General features: G+C 36.8%; 1 protein-coding gene across 4 annotated transcripts in view; it reads left to right on the forward strand.

Moving 5' to 3' along the window:
• The window catches only part of LOC145269843 (cytochrome P450 4A25-like), a 117,065-nt gene that overhangs the window by 688 nt on the left and 97,044 nt on the right, over nt 1-19,333 (forward strand). Inside the window, exons 2-3 of one of the 4 annotated variants that reach the window (XM_080125564.1) lie at nt 460-628; nt 12,270-12,386. The exons of 1 other annotated variant lie outside the window; for it this stretch is intronic. The gene's annotated coding sequence lies outside the window, so the exon portion shown is untranslated. The remainder of the gene's footprint in view (nt 1-459; nt 629-12,269; nt 12,387-19,333) is intronic. 2 more of the 4 variants (XM_080125565.1, XM_080125563.1) reach the window with 2 other exon arrangements.

Here is a 19,333-nt window from a genome sequence, read left to right on the forward strand (position 1 = left end):
AAATCCGTCTGAAACGTTTCCCTGATACTATAATGGCTTAATTTTGGGGAAGGGCACACGTGTCTCCGGGACAAGCACTGGCCACTTGATTATCGCAGCCCCTCACATTGATGGGCACTTAAGACTTCCAGGTGTCCTTTTCACTCAATGTCATTCAGAAAACGAAAAAAATGATGATCAACGGCTTCAACAACAAAAAGCCAACGCAGGAAACTATATTTTATGCCGGTCAATTCAATGACCCTGTTCTTAGAAGATTATGTCAAGTATTCCTAGGTCATAGACCGACCCATGGATTAATTTTTTTAAAATACTTTTTATTTATTTTAAAAAGTATTTTTAAGAATCTTTGCATTCATTTATATATTTTACATGTTTTTTTTTTGTTTTGTTTTTTTACATTTAAAAATAAATATGAAATTTGAATAAATTAAAATATTAAATTTAATTGTATTTTAGGACCAGGCAACGCCGGGCAACCTGCTAGTCTCCTATAAAGTTGAGCTCTTTATTGCACTGACACTGGGATTAAAACGCCTAAGTCATATTTGAAAAATTCAAACTCCATCTATGTGATCGAAATACTAAGGTAGAACCACAGTTTAGTGGCCTGAACATGAAAAATTGTGTAAGTGATAAATATTATATTGTTTTTTTTTTGTTTGTTTTTTACTGTTTATCCACACCAAACAAGGCACAGTACCACTAAGTCGTAAAAGGCTACTATTTGGGACCAGATTTGCAGGGATGTTATGGACAGCGAGATATCTGCCAACATTAAACTTGAACCTCTGCATATCAATACAGTAAGAGAAGCAGGGTGTGACATGACCATTTAGGGAGCGATATGGCTCCCTATTGGGGGAATTAAGATCCCCTAAAACACTGAGTAAGATCGGCTATACATGCTGAGATTGTCTGTTAACTGTTGATTGAATCCCGGACAGCGGCATGTGACCTATCAAAAAGGGATGAATTATTGTGTTTTGTAAAAACAGACATATTTTTTATTGTTTAGATAAATGACAGGAAATGTCAGAATAATATGGAATGAAACTGTGTGGCCTGAGGAACACCGGCTCAGACGTTCTGGGTTTCTGAGTAGGGTAATTGACAAAATTTGTCCTTGGGGGGGGGGGGCGTGTGAAAGAGCAGTTGAGTCTTGGTCCCAGATTCACAGGCTATGGGAGATCTGTTGAAGTGCACACACGCAAAATGGATCTGGGGATTTTTTTTTTTTTTTTTTTTTTTTTTTTTACAAAGACATCACCACATTATCAAGGCCCAGAGGCCACTCAAGGATAAGGGTTAAAGAGTGTACAGTAGAAATTGGTCAATTTCCCCAGAAAGCGTGTCGGACCCTGATTTGTTTAGCAGATCGCCCGACCCACCCCGTTACCTTAGTATAAAAGAAAATACCCAAGCCGAAATTAGCAGATTGAAGCCTAATCTCGAGAGAAACACATGCTCCAGGAGGACGCCACAACCCCCTCCATCCATCCTGACCACCATCGTGAGAACACAGAATAAAATTTTGGGAGAATCTTGATGTTTTCTGGTGCAATCGAACTGAACGCTGCGTATATGTAAAAACTTGTAACTTTCGTGAAATTAACGTAGTTAGACTCCTGAGTTTATCTTCTTTTCTGGCGTGCATGCGAAAGCTATTTGCTTTGCAGCAGAAATGAACACGGAGCTGAAACGCTGAGAATTTATGTGAAGATCTCCCGGAAGATAAACAATCACAACCATTTTATTTCAATGAGGTTATAGGCCATCTGCTGACCTGGGCGGGAGGGGCTTACAAGGGATCTGGGAAAAACTTCCAACATCTAGTAGTTTGAGAAAAAAAAGCTATTTGAGTAGTGTTGTGTCCAGAATAATAAACAAGTACATCTGGGCAGGAGCTGCTAGAAAGTCTTATCCTGCGTTGACAGAGTTCAAAATAGACTTCCCAGCCTAGTAGATGATGCCCTTTTCTATTCCCTGAAACCTCTTTCCCACAGAAGAGACGTTGCAAGCCTGTCTCTAATTTATCATTATTTTCATGGTAAGTGCCCGTCTGAGTTCCAATCTATAGTCCTCCCTGACCTGACTTTCACGAAAAACACTCGTCTTGCTGAAACCACCATCAATAATTTCCCCCACTCTTTATCTGTGCCTAAACCTAAACATAGATTCCATGAACAAAGCTTCTTTCTGAGAACTGGCCGCCTGTGGAACTCTGTTCTGTTTTCCTGCTTTCCAACTGACTACAACAAGCCGTTCCCCTTAAGTAATTCAATTTTCCAATGATTACTACAATATTTTCCCATTGATTTCTGTACACTCTTCAACCCTTATCCTCGAGTGGCCTCTGGACCCTAATAAGTGGTGTATAACGATGTACGATCCAGCACCATTTATAATGTTACCAATGTGGCAGGTGTTCTTTGATCGTACCTTGTCTCATTATAAGTTGGCTTGTTGATCGTCCTTACCCACTGTGTTTTCATGGAGGGGCGCTTTTCCTCTCGATCGAATCGTCTTTCTTTCCATGCGTAGGTAGTCTCCGGGTACATCAACCACTCCGCTGGTCCTTGCGGCTTGTTGCAAAATCAAGAGTCCTCACCACAAACAAACAGAACTCCGGTTTATAACAGTAACAAACTATTTATTGTTTTCATTACTTCATAACAACCACTGTCTAATCTGAGGTGACTGACTATAGCAGTGAACGATGTAAGACCAAACCAGTAAAGTCACAGAGTTCCCATTAACACAGGCTAGTTCCCATAACATCAGGCCCTGAGGGGCTCCCAAATTGGGAGCGCTTGACTAGCCCAGCCGTTCGGTTTGCTGGCTACGACTCTTCTCTTTTTAGGAATCCTTTTTCTAAATCCAACCCCTTCCCCCCCCACCACTCCTTCAGAGAGTGGTTACAACCACCTTTCTTTCTTCCCCTTAGAGCTTATCTCTACCAAACCTCAACCCCCATTTGCACTGAGGTGTTTCTACTTATTATCAAACTAGCGGGGGTACCCGGCATTGCCCGAGTGTTTGTTTCCGGGACGGGGGGGGGGGGTTAAAAAATGTTATGGTAGGTAAGTAGGAAGGATCAAACCCGGAGTCATGAGTAAAAGTAGGAAAATAAAGTGTGAAAAAAAAACAAAAACATCTGCAACGTTAACAGTTCGGCCACCAAGAAAAGTCCATTCCAGTTGTTTAGGAAAAAAAAAAAAAAGAAAAAAAAAACGACTACGGTAGGTCGGCGCGAACGTGAAAATATAATGTGAATTGTCCAGCACGCTAACCACTATGCCACAGAGCACTGCAGCTTAGCTTAGTGATTTTAAATAACTTCACATGAAAGAACTACGAAGCCAAACCGGTGTTCTCTTCTCAACTGTTCCTTGTGAACGATCCCCAAACGGTGTTAAGTGGTGGCAGGGTGAGGAGGAATTTATTAGAGAGAAAATATTTTACCACTTCCATTGATCTTAACCGATTTTGGCCGTGACTTCTCAGCAGAAAAAGTATAGAAATCTAAGATTATCGAGGAATTTGAGAAATAATAAGCCTATAACACACCTCAGATATTGTTCTGCCGTTTGTGCATATTATATTTGCATGAAATATCTTGATTTTTAATCCTATTAATGTCAAAATCAGACGTGAAAAAATAAGTTCATTTTATTTATATAGAGATTAGGGGTGATTAGTCACTCCAAGTCGAACAATGCTTGGCGGCGACCCCTACCCTTGACCCCCATTCTTCATACCACTCAACAGAGATTTTAAAAACAACCTTTCTGTTGTTAACAGATATATAACCGCAATAAGATAAGAACAATTATCATTTGTTTTTTTCTTTCTGACAAAATCCCATAAACATTTCTGTTTAAACAACATCAAACCATCATCATCATCATCATCATCATCATCATTAGAATTCAGCCGTGCAAATTCCTCTGAATTCATGTCGACTAGCAAGGTCACTCGGCATCGCACGGTCCCCATCAGGTCACATCTCGCCCTCTACCTGTTTTGTCCTTTACTTTGTAAATGACACCCGAGCCCCAACCAGACATCAACACCCCCCTCTTCTGCCATCTCTTCCTCTATTTGAAAAAACAAGACCATCTCTTTTGACACGTAGATAATTCCAAATCTGTCTCCCTTTTTGAGGTAACACAACATCTGCTTTGCGTCTAATAAGCTTACAATGACACATCGGCGGCTGGTCCTATTTTCCTAGCTAAGGTTTTGCATCTCTCTACACTCTTTCACACCATCCCGTCCGGTCAAACACCCCCCCACTTACCCCAATATGCACCTCGCTGCATGCATTCATAACACCAATTGGTGTCATAGTGACCTCTTTGTAAAAAAAAAAAATATATATATAATAGATGAACTTTTGATATGAATTTTAAATGTTATCATTTTGAAGTGAAAGGGAAGGTCATTGACCTTTGAACTTTGCCTTGACTTTTATTTTGTTGATGAATTATTATTTCGTTTTCTATTTTTTAGGGTTTCGTCTATGTTTCTGGATGTAGGGGTTTGTAGTGCCAACAGGTATTCGACATAAAAGAAAGGGGCAGATATGACAAAATGCTGGGACCCTACGAAAGATTTAGTTCAATTAAGGTGCTAGTATACATTTCGGAAACTGTACTTATCAAGTTTATGGAGAAGAGATTTGGATTTTAGGCGAGATAAATTTTAAGCGAGATAAATTTTAGGTGAGATAAATTTTAGGCGAGATAAAACATTGTTCGGCTGAAACTCGGAGGTGTGACCTGAAGCAATCTCAAAAAAGTTAGCTCGAAGGTTAGCATCAAAAGTGACAGATATCGACCAAGAGTAGTCATTAATGGACAGAAATCAGAAACTCATAGTATCAAGACTTGCGCGCCTCAGGGGTCCATCCTGGGCCCAAATCTCTTCCATCTCTCAAATCACAGTCTTAGATCATTAATAGTCATTTATGCAGACAGCACCACAATCCATGGCAACACTTCAAAGGCCCAAGTTCTTTTTTAGTCTCTCTCTTCTGATCTTGGACAATAATCGCTGTGACCTCCATTTGGCTCCAATTGAAATGAATGGTTCTTGTCTTGAAGAAGCTCCATATCTGGACAAGCTTCTGGGTCTGATCTTCACTCCTGATCTGAAATAGAACACACACATCAAATCTGTTGCCAATATCGCTGGAAAAATGGTTGGATCATTCCACTGCTCCAGTAAGTATCTCATTGCTGCTATAATGCTCTATCTGTTGCGATCCATGCATTGTTTTATCGTTATTTTCATGGCAGGTGCTCGTCTGAACTCCAATCTCTCGTCCCCCTTCGCCTATCTTTCACAAAAAACACCAGTCTAGCTGAATCCACTGTCAAAAATTTTCCCCACTCTTTATCTGTGCCTAAATCAAAACGTAGATTCCATGAACAAAGCTTCTTTCTTAGAACTGCAAGCCTGTGGAACTCTGCTCCGTCTGCCTGCTTCCCACCTGACTACAACCTGGATGTCTTCAAGTCCAACGTTAACAAATTCCTAATGAACCGCCACCTCAAGTAAACACTTCATTAAATCTCCACACTAACGTAATGTACTTGCAATAACCCTTATCCCTGAATGGCTTCCGGGCCTTGATAAGTGGTGACCACCGTGTAAAAAAAAAAAAAAAAAAAAAAATGACGTTTGCCTCTGGCGACCAATGGCTGGGGCAAGAAAATTTGTTTGGCTTATTTAATGATTACAAGAATTGCTCTCAACCACTGATTGCCATGGCTAATGATACACTGCGTGAAACTACCTCCCTCAAGCGCCTAGGCTTAACATTCACAAACAACATGAATTGGAACAAACACACTGAGGTAATTGCCAAGGCTGCTGTGAAGTAAATGGGCTCCCTCTACCGTGCTAGAAGGCTACTCACACCTGAGAGTATCATTCAGAAATTTTTTGAAAAATATTGAATAATTCCACCCCGTTTTTCCAAGCTTATAACTCCCCGAAAAATGTAATTCAAGCCCTAATTGTTTTTGTTTTTTTTTTCCATTTAAAGGAGCAAGAACCAAGGTTTCATTAAAAAAAAAAAAACAGCGTGTGTTTTTTAAAAAAAATTTGTTTGGCTTATTTAATGATTACAAGAACTGCTCTCAACCACTGATTGCCATGGCTAATGATACACTGCGTGAAACTACCTCCCTCAAGCGCCTAGGCTTAACATTCACAAACAACGTGAATTGCCACAAACACACTGAGGTAATTGCCAAGGCTGCTGTGAGGTAAGTGGGCTCCCTCTACCGTGCTAGAAGGCTACCCACACCTGAGAGTATCATTAGGTGTGTCAGAAATTTTGTGAAAAATATTGAATAATTCCACCCCGTTTTTCCAAGCTTATAACGCCCGGAAAAATTCAAGCCCTAATTGTTTTTTTCAATTAAAGGAGCAAGGACCAAGGTTTCATTAAAAAAAAAAAAACAAAAAAAAAACAACAACGTGTGTTTTTTTTAAAAGGGTTTTAAACTTCGGACTTTACAGGTAAAGTTCTAAAAAACACTACTTTTTTTGTTTTAAATTTGAATATATTATTTATTGACCTTTTCTCTTCAATTTGTGATATATAAAACTTTGGTGAGTAAATTAATTATTTACTTTTTAATAGACATTTCAAAATGGGAGGTGTGAATTAATTCAACCCCCTGTCTTTCCAAGCTTATAACTACTCGAAAAATGTGATTCAAACCCTATTTTTTTTTTCAATTAAAGGAGCAAGGACGAAGTGTATCACGATGGGTCCACAACTAGAGCAGGCAATCAATCGATTTGATTGAAAAATGGGCGACTACACCCATTTTGTATGGAATGTGTGAAAGATTTGTTGATCATCATTTAATCCCGGGAAACGCCGAGTCTCCCTGCTAGTATATAGATAAAATTATGTAAACATTACTAAATCGCAAATAAATGCACGGAGGAATGAAGGAAAAAGTCGAGTTGAGTTGCGTATAAGAAAAATATAAACACTAATTTTCTTAGAATGTGTAATTTGACACACACACGCTCGCGAGCACGCACGCACGCGCGCGCGCACACACATAAAAAACAATCCTGAATAGAAGCAAGCCAATCAAAAAGACAGAACTTTTTTTTTTTTATTTGTTTTTATTGCCTTTTGGGGGGGGGGGGGAGGATGTAAAATAACGCTGGGAGGCAGAAAAAGAATTGGAAAACAAAAAATGTGTCATTGGTTTTGGGAGGCGTGAGAACCGTATTTAAAATATGGGAAAAAAAAATAGTTTATTCCTTTAGTTTGCCGACGTGTAAGTTTGCACATATCCATGTCACTTAAAAGAGTGTTGCATGTGTGGGGACGTTAACATATGAAACATGTGTGTACAAAAACAATATTTTAATTGTATATTAGCACAATATATATATATATATGATTGATGATTGCAACGTCTTGTCAGACGAGTTCCACTCCCTCAGACATTTAAAATCCATGATTCCAAATGTCTGAGGGAGTATCTATACAAATATGATGTTACAGAGTCTTAGCTTTGTACGACAGCTAAGTCTCTCTCTCGGTTCAAAACGTTGAGATCCAGCAACAAGCAAGAGCAAGATAGCCAGCAACAAATTAAACTGCAGACCAGCTTAATGCGGGTACTGGTCTTCCGCTTTATGGTTTTTTTAAATCAGAGATTTGCTTCTCCTAGAAAGGTTACCTTCACCACGGCTTACGGGAGCCCTCTCTACCCCAATACACATTTACACACATGCACAAATATACACGGTGCTAGTTGGCCGTTGACCCAGAAAAAGAGTTCATTCGCCCTTATATATATATTAGCAATTTATGCGTCATTCAATTTATGCGTTTAGTGATTACATTTCACATTTAAGATTGAAATATTTATTTGCACGAAATATAAAAATACATTACGTCCAAGGATGGAGTACTGTTACCACATCTGGGCAGGAGTTGCTAGAAGCATTTTATATTGTTTTGACAGAGTTCAAAATAGACTTTGTAGTAAGAGATGTCCTTTTTTCTTCTCTGCAATCTCTTTTCGAACAAACGTTGCGAGCCTGTCTCTGCTCTATCGTTATTTTTATGGCAAGTGCTAGTCTGAGCTTCAATCTATGGTCCCCCCCTCACCAAACTTTCACGAAAAACACTCGTCTAGCCAAAACCACTATCAATAATTTCCCCCACTCTTTATCTGTGCCTAAACTTAAACGTAGATTTTAACGTCTCTTCTGTGGAAAAGAGATTGCATGGAAGAGAAAAGGGCATCTCCCACTAAGCTACGAAGTCTGTTTTGAACTTTGTCAAGGCAGGATAAGATGTTTCCAGCAGTTCCTGCCCAGATGTGGCAACAGTAGTTTATCATTGGCCGTACCTGGCTTCCATATAGGTAGAGAATTGCACCAGAAGTGAGATATATACACGAGCGGTAGAAGAATCCTACCATTTTTCCAGCTACCTTGGATACGGATTTGATATATATGTTCCATTTTAGATAAGGAGTTAACATCATGGCAAGAAAAAAAAAGGAAAAAAGTATAAAATTCTGAGAAAGGAGTATAACTCCGAAATATTAATTTTAAACAAAAAATATTTTCATAATATTGCGTTGTAATTTGGCTTTCAAACATATCTCATACGTATCTTAACTTTTTAATCCTTTTTTTCTAAACCCGGACCAACCGTCGATTTTCTGTTGCCCAAATAAGTTCTTTCATTGTTTTGTTTTAAAAGAGTTTTTTTTTTGTTTATTATTTCATGCTTCATATTCGACTATCGATTAATTACAGGCACAAACTAACATTTTCCTTAAAGATCAGACAACGATCGAGCAAATTGCTGTTTTGATTACAATTGGCCAAGCAACTAAAATACTACTGAGCGGGAAAAATATTTCGAACTTAAGATAAATTAAGCAAAATATTTCGAACTTAAGATAAATCAAGCAAAATATTTCGAACTTAAGATAAATCAAGCAAAATATTTCGAACTTAAGATAAATTAAGCAAAATATTTCGAACTTATGATAAATTAAGCAAAATATTTCGAACTTAAGATAAATTAAGCAAAATATTTCGAACTTAAGATAGATCAAGCAAAATATTTCGAACTTAAGATAAATTAAGCAAACTATTTGGAACTTAAAATAAATCAAGCAAAATATTTAGAACTTAAGATAAATTAAGCAAACTATTTGGAACTTAAGATAAATTAAGCAAAATATTGCAAACTTAAATAAATAAAGCAAAATATTTCGAACTTAAGATAAATCAAGCAAAATATTTCGAACTTAAGATAAATTAAGCAAAATATTTCGAACTTAAGATAAATTAAGCAAAATATTTCGAACTTAAGATAAATAATGCAAAATATTTCGAACTTAAGATAAATTAAGCAAAATATTTCGAACTTAAGATAAATTAAGCAAATATTTGGAACTTAAGATAAATTAAGCAAACTATTTGGAACTTAAAATAAATCAAGCAAAATATTTCGAACTTAAGATAAATTAAGCAAAATATTTCGAACTTAAGATAAATTAAGCAAAATATTTCGAACTTAAGATAAATCAAGCAAAATATTTCGAACTTAAGATAAATTAAGCAAAATATTTCGAACTTAAGATAAATTAAGCAAAATATTTCGAACTTAAGATAAATTAAGCAAAATATTTCGAACTTAAGATAAATTAAGCAAAATATTTCGAACTTAAGATAAATTAAGCAAAATATTTCGAACTTAAGATAAATTAAGCAAAATATTTCGAACTTAAGATAAATTAAGCAAAATATTTCGAACTTAAGATAAATTAAGCAAAATATTTCGAACTTAAGATAAATTAAGCAAAATATTTCGAACTTAAGATAAATTAAGCAAAATATTTCGAACTTAAGATAAATTAAGCAAAATATTTCGAACTTAAGATAAATTAAGCAAAATATTTCGAACTTAAGATAAATCAAGCAAAATATTAAGATGAATAAAAAATAATAATAATAATGATAATAATCAAATAATCAAACAATAATAATAATAATAATAATAATAATAATAATAATAACAATGATAATAATAACAATAATAATAATAATCAAAATAATAACAATAATAAAAATAATAATAATAAAATTAATAATAATTATAATAATAAAAATAATAATAATAATAATAAATAATAATAATTATAAAAATAATAATAATAGTAAAAAATAATAATAATAATAGTAAAAATAATAATAATAATAATAATAATAATAAAATAATAAAATAATAATAATAGTAAAAATATTAATAATAATAATAATAAAATAATAAAATAATAATAATAATAATTATAATAATAATATTAATGATAATAATAATAATAAAATAATAATAATAATAATAATAATAATAATAATTGTGTAGTAGTAGTAGTAGTAGTAGTAGTAGTAGTAGTAGTAATCGATTTCTTAAATCGACTAACAAGACAACCCAGCATAATATAACACTGGACCATCTGTAGAAAGTTGAATATTGAATGTAGCAACAAGTCCTGGAAACGTGCATAGCGACTACACAATTCCTATTGCTACATCCCTAGAAAACCTGACAAATCATGGGAGCACATGTTTATCAGAAAAAACAGTTGGAAATAAGTCATTCACCATCCACTATGACTATGCAATTTTCACAGCTATGTATCTAGAAAACGGAGCCATAAAACCTGACATAGTGATATGGGACAAGAAGGAGAAAGAAGCAACCTTAGTGGAAGTCAGTGTCCGCATTGATGCTGGGTTAAACAGAGTTGAAAGGGAAAATACTAAGGTTTTATGTATGACATGAAAGGAAATTGGAATCTTGGGAAGATCTTCATCATTCCAGTTATTATGGGAGTAACTGAACTCTTGAAAACGAATTTCAAAAACTACCTGGCAAATATACCCGGTGAACCAAGTGCAAGAGAGATTCAAACAATTACACTTAAAGTGACGGTTAGAATCTTAAAAAGGTGTTGCAATATTTTTCACTCATAATGGGGGTATGGTCCCTCACAGTTGGGAGATTTTATTTATAAACGCTGCTGCAAGGAACTGACGAATCAAATTAATTCCCGTTCTGCTACCAACCAATCAGAAACCAGAATTGGTCCATAAAAATTAAACCTTTATTTTAGCAACTTCACATGTTTTCTTCGTGTCAACACGGCAAGAATATTTTGCTCTTTGGCTGCAAAATTATAAAGTCCGCAACCTCTACAGAACAGCCGCCCACCGAGAATTCTTCATCTCCAGGAATTGTATAGAACAACTAACCATGGAAAACTGTTTAGAAACCAAACATGGCTTCCAACCCAAAAAATGTCTTATGTACGACATGAAAAGCAACTGAAATCTTAAGAAATCTTTATCATTCCAGTTATCATAGCAGCAACTGGACTCATGAAAAAGAATTTAAAAACAACCGAGCAAATATACTCGGTGAACAAAGTGCAAGAGATATTCAAACAATAGCACTTAAATGGACGATCAGAATCTTAAAAAGATCTCTCTGTTGGAATGTACGAAATAGTGGGTGAATGTATGGCATCCAGTAAAATATTTCATCCACAGCTTGAACAAAAAAATGAGAAAATTTACAAAAAAAAAAAAAAAAAAAGAAAAAATAGAAAGAAACAACGTGTTTATATATAAGTTGAGATTTTATTGAGGTTCGTGCTTATTGAGGTTCGTGTACACGTCCAATGATCTTGGTTGATCATAAATCGTTATGTCCTGTCCGGTTGGTGATGGGGCGCGTGTTTTTTTTTTTCCTTCTTTCTTCTTCTTCTTTTTTTGAGTCTTCGTTACTGGGCGTTTCTGGGTTTCAGCTAAACCTAGCAGCTTAGGGACAGAAGGGGGCCCAGGGCACAAGGAAGTACCTGTAAATGATCCGCATAGCAAGCTGGAAACGATTGAGTTTCAATATTGTCTCTCGCATCTTGGTCGTATGGGTATTTCCTTTTTTTTCTTCTTCTTATTAGCTTTCCCTGTCTGTCTGTCTGTCTGTCTGTTTCTTACTCCTTCTCCCCTTTCAAACATTCACACACACACACACACACACACACACACACACACACACACACACACACACACACACATGTATAAGTCACTTTGTGTGAGTTTTTTCCTAATAACTTCCGCAAAATTGTTGTTGTTGTTGTTGTTGTTGTTGTCGTTCTTCTTCTTCTTCTTCATCTTCTTTTGCGTTTTCGTTACAGGACGTTTCTGGATTTCAGCCAAAGCCAACAGCTTGGAGACAGAAGGGAGCCCAGCGCACGACGAAGTACCTGTAAATGATCTGCACAAACAAGCCGGAAACGATCTTGGTTAAATGGGTACTTTTTTCTTCTATGCTCTCCCTGTCTATCTGTTTATTCCTCCTCCTTCTCCTTCTTTTCCTCTTCTTTCAAACGTCCAGATAGATAGATAGATGAAGAGAGAGAGAGAGAGAGAGAGAGAGAGAGAGAGAGAGAGCGAGAGAGAGAGAAAAAGAGAGAGAGAGAGAGATGTAGTGTTTTTTTTGTTTTTTTTTACACAGTGATCACCACTTATCAAGGCCCGGAAGCCACTAAGGGTTGTTGCAAGTACATTATGTTAGTGTGGAGATTTGATGAAGTGTTTAATTAAGGGGATGGTTCATTAGGTATTTGTTAACATTGGACTTGAAGACATCCAAGTTGTAGTCCGGAGGGAAGCAGGCAGACGGAACAGAGTTCCACAGGCGTGCAGTTCTAAGAAAGAAGCCTTGTTCATGGAATCCGCGTTTTGATTTAGGCACAGATATAGAGTGGGGGAAATTTTTCACAGTGGATTCAGCTAGACGGGTGTTTTTCGTGAAAGATTGGCGAGGGGGGACCAGAGATTGGAGTTCAGACGAGCACCTGCCATGGAAGTAACGATAAAACAAGGATAGGCTCGCAACGTCTCTTCTGTGGGAGAGAGGTTGCAGGGTAGAGAAAAGGGCATCCCCCACTAAGCCACGAAGTCTATTTTGTACTCTGTCAAGGCAGGATAGGCTGTTTTTAGCAGCTCCTGCCCAGATATGGCAACAGTATTCCATCCTTGGACGTACTTGGCTTTTATATAGATAGAGAATTGCATCAGTAGTGAGATATCTTCTGGAGATGTAGTGTTAGGTTTATATAACTGTGTCTATGTATGTCTAGTGTATATAAAGTATATGTGTTTTTAATAATCGATTCTCGTGTATCGTCTAGTGGTCAGAATTATAAGAACAATTACTTGTCTTTGTATATGGGGTGTTTGTATGTGTCTATCTGTTACGTGTATATTTCATAGTCTTTCTATGTGTATGTGGGGTTTTCACATATTCACAATAATAAACGAGACAATAACAGACAGTCTTTAGCACATCCCTTATTTATTGTCTTCCTTGCCTCTGGCAGCAGGCACCTGAAATGAAAGCATCTTCTTCAGAATGGAACACCCAAAACGCCGAGTTACCATTTCCAAATCTGTTCCACATTTTTTGACATTTTGCCTTACATTTTCCTCAGTTGGTCCGTAGATGTTTCCATCGGACTACAGCGACAACTCCTGTCCGTTAACTAACCCATTGGCTAGCTAACTCACAACTCGTCTCCTCGACTTCCCGTTACAGACTAACTCCTAATTCTGATTTCTCCTACCTTGCGTGTCTTTTACCTCAGCCAGAGTGGACAATCTTGTTTGTCACGTACGCCACAGCTACAACCACTATCAACAATTTCCTCCACTCTCCATCTGTGCCTAAATCTAAATGCAGATTCCATGAACAAAGCTTTTTTCCTATAACTGTCCACCTGTGAAACTTTTTTACATAGGTTTGCTTTCTCGCTGACTACAACATGGTTGTCTTCAAGTCTAATGTAAACAAGTTGTCTACCTGTATAAGAGCCAAGTACGTCCAAAGATGGAGTACTGTTGCCACATCTAAGCAGGAGCTGCTAGAAGCACTTATCCTGCCTTGACAGAGTTCAAAATAGACTTCATAGCCTAGTGGGGGGGGCCTTTTCTCTTCCTTGCAACCTTTTTCCCACAGAAGAAACATTGCGAGCCTGACCCTACTTTATCGCTATTTTCATGGCAAGTGCTCATCTGAACTCTAATTATGGTCCATCCTTGCCAAACTTTAACGAAAAATACTTATTTAGCTGAAACCGCTATCAATAATTCAAGTCCAATGTCAACAAGTTCTTGATGAGCCATCCTCTTAAGTAATCCAATTTACCAAATTTTCATTACTAACGATTATTACAATATTTTCCCATTGACTACTGTACACTCATTAACCTTTATCCTCGAGTGGCCTCCTGGCCTTGATAAGTGGTGACTCCTTTGTAAAAAAAAAATTATCTTCTGTAACATTTATTTCCTCGTTGTTATATTACCGCTGTGTCGTCCCTTACGTGATTGTATTCTCGAACGTCATTCACATCTCTAAAGTGATCCCTTTCCCTTTTTTATTGTCTTTTTTTTTTCTTTACAGATAACGTTATTTCATTTTGCGTCGCTCTATGTTACACCAGGTCTTATAGAAATTTCTAAGTTCGAACTGGCTTATTACATTCACGTATAGGTGCTACTTTTTCACGCTTGGAAAGATTTCCATTAGTTGAAAATTCTTTGATTTAACACTTTCATGTGAAAACTTGTTAGTTTTAGGAAGCGAGGAAGATAGAATATCAAACATGAACCGGAAAAAGAAAGAGGATTGGGGTTAGAACCATTTGGGTTTTAGCATTAATTCAAATACCGTCTCGATGCCTAATTTATCACAAACGTACGGACGTTGGATGATTCTGGGTGATCATAAACCCTTACATCAAAAGTGGAGCCCATTGTGCTTCTTTTGAGGGTGAAGGTAATGATAGGTTTCGGCACAATGTCGACCGCTTGAGGGGAGGCCCGGGAGGAGGCAGGATTGGTGTTAGGGTACCGATAAACGAAGCTTGTTTAATCACAGCCAATTAAACCCGAAAGACAATACAGCTTTAGCCTTGTTGTATTTCGGTCGAATGCCTTTTAAGAATTACGATGAAAATATTTAGTTGTTTTTATTGGCATAAAAAAAAACATTCGAAATTGTGTTATTTTAACCAAAAATAATTCTCTTTCATCGGATGCTGAATATTGTGTATGTCCGCTTTTGGAGGGAGATTGTAAAAATTATATACATACGAGGTGCCTTCAATAAGTTTCCAGACTATTTTGGTATGGGCACTTTTATTGATAGTACACACATGAAACTCTAGTCCCCTTCTAAGTAATCTCCTCCGGCTGCAATACACTTGTGCCGTCCTGGAAGTCCTCCTGTGTAAGCATGTCAATGACCCCCGTCACAACCTCTTTCATCTCCTCAGTTGTCTCATAACGACATTCTCTAAGGTTTTCCATGAGCTTAGAGAATAACTAAAAGTCACAGGGAGCAAAGTCTTGATTATAGGGAAGGGGGGGTGAGAGACTGTCATGATGTCCATCTTGGTCAAATAGTCTATGACATTGATGGAGTTGTGGACTGATGCATTCGCACAAATCTTCCGCATCTTCAGTTCCTCGCCAATAACTGTGTGTACAGTTCACACACTGACATCAAACTGTACACTTATTATCTCTATAGATACACGACGGTCCTTTACGGTAAAATCCCTCCAGAGCGTATTGTGGTTCTATGAGAAAATAAAGCTGTGTATGCATTATAAATGTTTCTTTTCTGTGTCTTATGTTATACATTAGTACATTAGGGGTCATTTCGAGTTAAAAGTTTTTTTTTACTGCACCCATCTGAACTAGAGAAAATCATGATTAAAATGTGTATGTCTCGTCTAAATAACTAACGATTAATATCTAATATGGCCGACCAGACGGGTGATCAAAAAGTCAAATTTATGTATCTATGTGGTGTTATGTGTACCTCTTCTGAAGATATTTAAATAAATGTTTAGAGGTACAGAATTTATATACAGTTTTGAAAATAATAAGCGGAAGTGGTAAAATCCATTGAAAGCGGTCGGTGGTTCTATGAGAAAATAAAGCTGTGTACGCATTATAAATGTTTCTTTTCTGTGTCTTACGTTATACATTAGTACATTAGGGGTCATTTCGAGTTAAAAGTTTATTTACTGTACCCATCTGGACTAGAGAAAATCATTATTTAAAATGTGTATGTCTCGTGTAAATAACTAAAGGTAAATATCTAATATGGCCGACGTTCAGAAGACGTTCTGGAGACCAGACGGGTGATCAAAAAGTCAGATCGAGCGTACCGGAAAACGAAATGAGACCAACGCAGTTCGTTCGAGGAAGCGTTTATTATTTTGATAGAAATTTTGGCCTTGTTTTTTTGTTTTTTTTTACTTGAACTTTGTGCTTTTCTGATTATTTAAAAAAGTTCATAAGCACCAAATTGTTTTTGTTTTGTTTTGTTTTGTTTGTTAAATCCGTCTAAAAAAAAAAATAAAATAATAATCTGAAAACCGCAAAGTTCAAGCCAAATCGAAATTTTTATTTTTTACGTTTGAATAAAAAACAATTATTAAAGCAAAAAACGGTCGGTTTTCGTCGAGTAAGTTTTTTTTTTCAAGAAAATAAAAGGTACTCATTTTTGTTTATCGCTGCATGTGCTAATCTGGACTTGCACTAATTTTCTTGTTAATAATTACCTATACGTCTAATCTCTGCCCCCCCCCGAAAAAAAACCGGCCAAAGAAAAAATGTCCATCCAAAAAGAAAAAAAGAACATGCCCCCCCAAAAAAAACATCCATAAAAATCGTCAAAAAAAAAAAAAAAACACGGCAAAAAAAATATCCACCAAAAAAATAAAACATAACAAAATAATCCGAAAAGCGCAAAGTTCAAGAAAAAAAGAAACAACAACAAAAAAAAAACAACAACAACAAAAGGCCGCACACGCCAAACTTCTTTCTTTTCGGATTAATGAACGCTCCCTCGAACGAACTGCATACAACAACCAAAATAAAACTTGCTTAAATTATTTATTTTAAAAACATTAACCATTAAAGTTTTTTCATTTTAGAATTGCCGAGTTGTCAATTTGGTCTCATTTCGTTTTCCGGCACGCTTGATCCGACTTTTTGATCTCCCGTCTGGTCTCCAGAACGTCTTCTGAACGTCGGCCATATTAGATATTCATCGTTAGTCATTTACACGAGACATACACATTTTAATCATGATTTTCTCTAGTTCAGATGGGCGCAGTAAATAAACTTTAAACTCGAAATGACCCCTAATGTACTAATGTATAACATAAGACACAGAAAAGAAACATTTATAATGCGTACACAGCTTTATTGTCTCATATAACCTCAATACGCTTTGAAGGGATTTTACCAAATTCTTTATTTGGCCAATCAACTCTGGTGTTCTGACTTCTTTACTCCTCCCACACCTCTCATCATCCTTCACAAACTCCCTGCCTTCCTTAAATCTTTTACGCCACTCAAAAATTGATGCTTGATTCATGCAAGATGGTCCAAAAGCAGTCTGAAGTATTCCATACGTTTCTGTGGCATTTTTTCCAAATTTAAAACACAATTTTATTGCATATCGTTCTTCTAAAGTGTCCTCACATCCAAATTGCATTTTTGAAATTCACCAGCTGTGACAATCAGGCTTTAGTAGGGTGTATTCCAATTCCTGCTGTAGCTGTTCATTTGAACATGAAATCATAAAAATTGGTCATTCATCTCATAAGATGCATAGCAATAACATACTGAATTCTCAAGAGCCTAAGACTCTTAAATGCCTGTATAAAATGTCTGGAAACTTATTGAAGGTACCTCGTACTAACAGAGCACTCAGTGTTGCTCGATCGTAAAATGTGCTTAAATATGATATACATTAATGACCTCTCCGATAATATTGCATCCGAGATGGGTATATTTGCTGGTAATACAACACTCCATAATATCCATGTGGGAAGAACAGATGTACACAAATCTAAAACAATGATGAAATTGTTAGAAAATGACCTCCAGACGATAGTGGAATGAGGCCACAAATGGATGATGACATTTGATTCAAGTTTTTTGGGTATTTTTTTTATATAGGCATCACCACTTATCAAGGCCAAAAGGCCACTCGAGGATAAGGGTTAAACAGTGTACAGTAGAAATTGGACAATATAGGAACCGTTAGTAATGGAGATTCAGTAAATTTGTTAACTTATATGGAACGGCTCATCAAAAATTTGTTTACAATAGACTTGAAGACAACCTTATTGTAATCAGCTGGAAAGCAAAAAAACGGAAGACAATTCCATAGGCGTGCAGTTCTAAGAAAGAAGCTTTGCTCATGGAATCTACGTTTAGGTTTAGGCACAGATAAAGAGTGGAGGAAATTATTGATAGTGTTTTCTGCTAGACGGGTGTTTCTTGTGAAAGTTTGGCGAGGGGGGACTATAGATGGAACTCAGCCGAGCACTTGCCATGAAAATAACGATAAAGCAGAGACAAACTCGCAACATCTCTTCTGTGAGAAAGAGGTTGCAGGAAAGAGAAAAAGACATCCCCCACAAGGCTACGAAGTATATTTTGAACTCTATCAAGGCAGGACAAGTCCTTTCTAGCAGCTCCTGCCCAGATGTGACAGCAATACTCCATCCTTGGACGTACCTGGCTCTTATATAGATAGAGAATTGCATCAGCAGTGAGATATCTTCTGGATCGATAGAAGAATACCACCATTTTTCTAGCGGCCTTGGCAACGGGTTTAATGTATGTGTTCCATTTAAGATCAGGAGTAAAGGTCAAGCCCAGAAGCTTGTCAAAACATGAAGCCTCCCCAAGTCGAGAGCCATTCATTTCAATTGATGCTAGATGGGGATCAGAGCGTTGATGATGTAAAGATAAAAGCTTGGTTTTAGATGCATTAAAAGTAACAAGCCACCTCTTTCCCCATTGTACCACTTGCTCAAGATCAGAGGAGAGAGAATCAGAGAGAACTTGGTCGTTTACGGTCTTTGATGTGCTACCATAGATGGTAGTGTCATCAGCATAGTAAGACTAAATTGTTCTCCTTTAACAAGAAGCCTCTCCAATTCTCTACCTGAGAATTCTTCATTCAAACTCCTCGGCTTAACATTCACAGACAATATGAACTGGAACAAATACACTGAGGGCATCGCAAAGGCTGCTGCTAAGAAGGTTGGTTTCCTCTATCATGCTGGAAGATTACTAAAACCTGAGAGTATTCTGTACATCCACAAGGCCACCATTTTTTTTTTTTTTTTTTTTTTTACACGGTGGTCACCACTTATCAAGG

The sequence above is a fragment of the Euprymna scolopes genome, chromosome 45 (assembly GCF_053919585.1).
Source record: "Euprymna scolopes isolate OS-2025 chromosome 45, ASM5391958v1, whole genome shotgun sequence".
NCBI lineage: Eukaryota > Metazoa > Mollusca > Cephalopoda > Sepiida > Sepiolidae > Euprymna > Euprymna scolopes.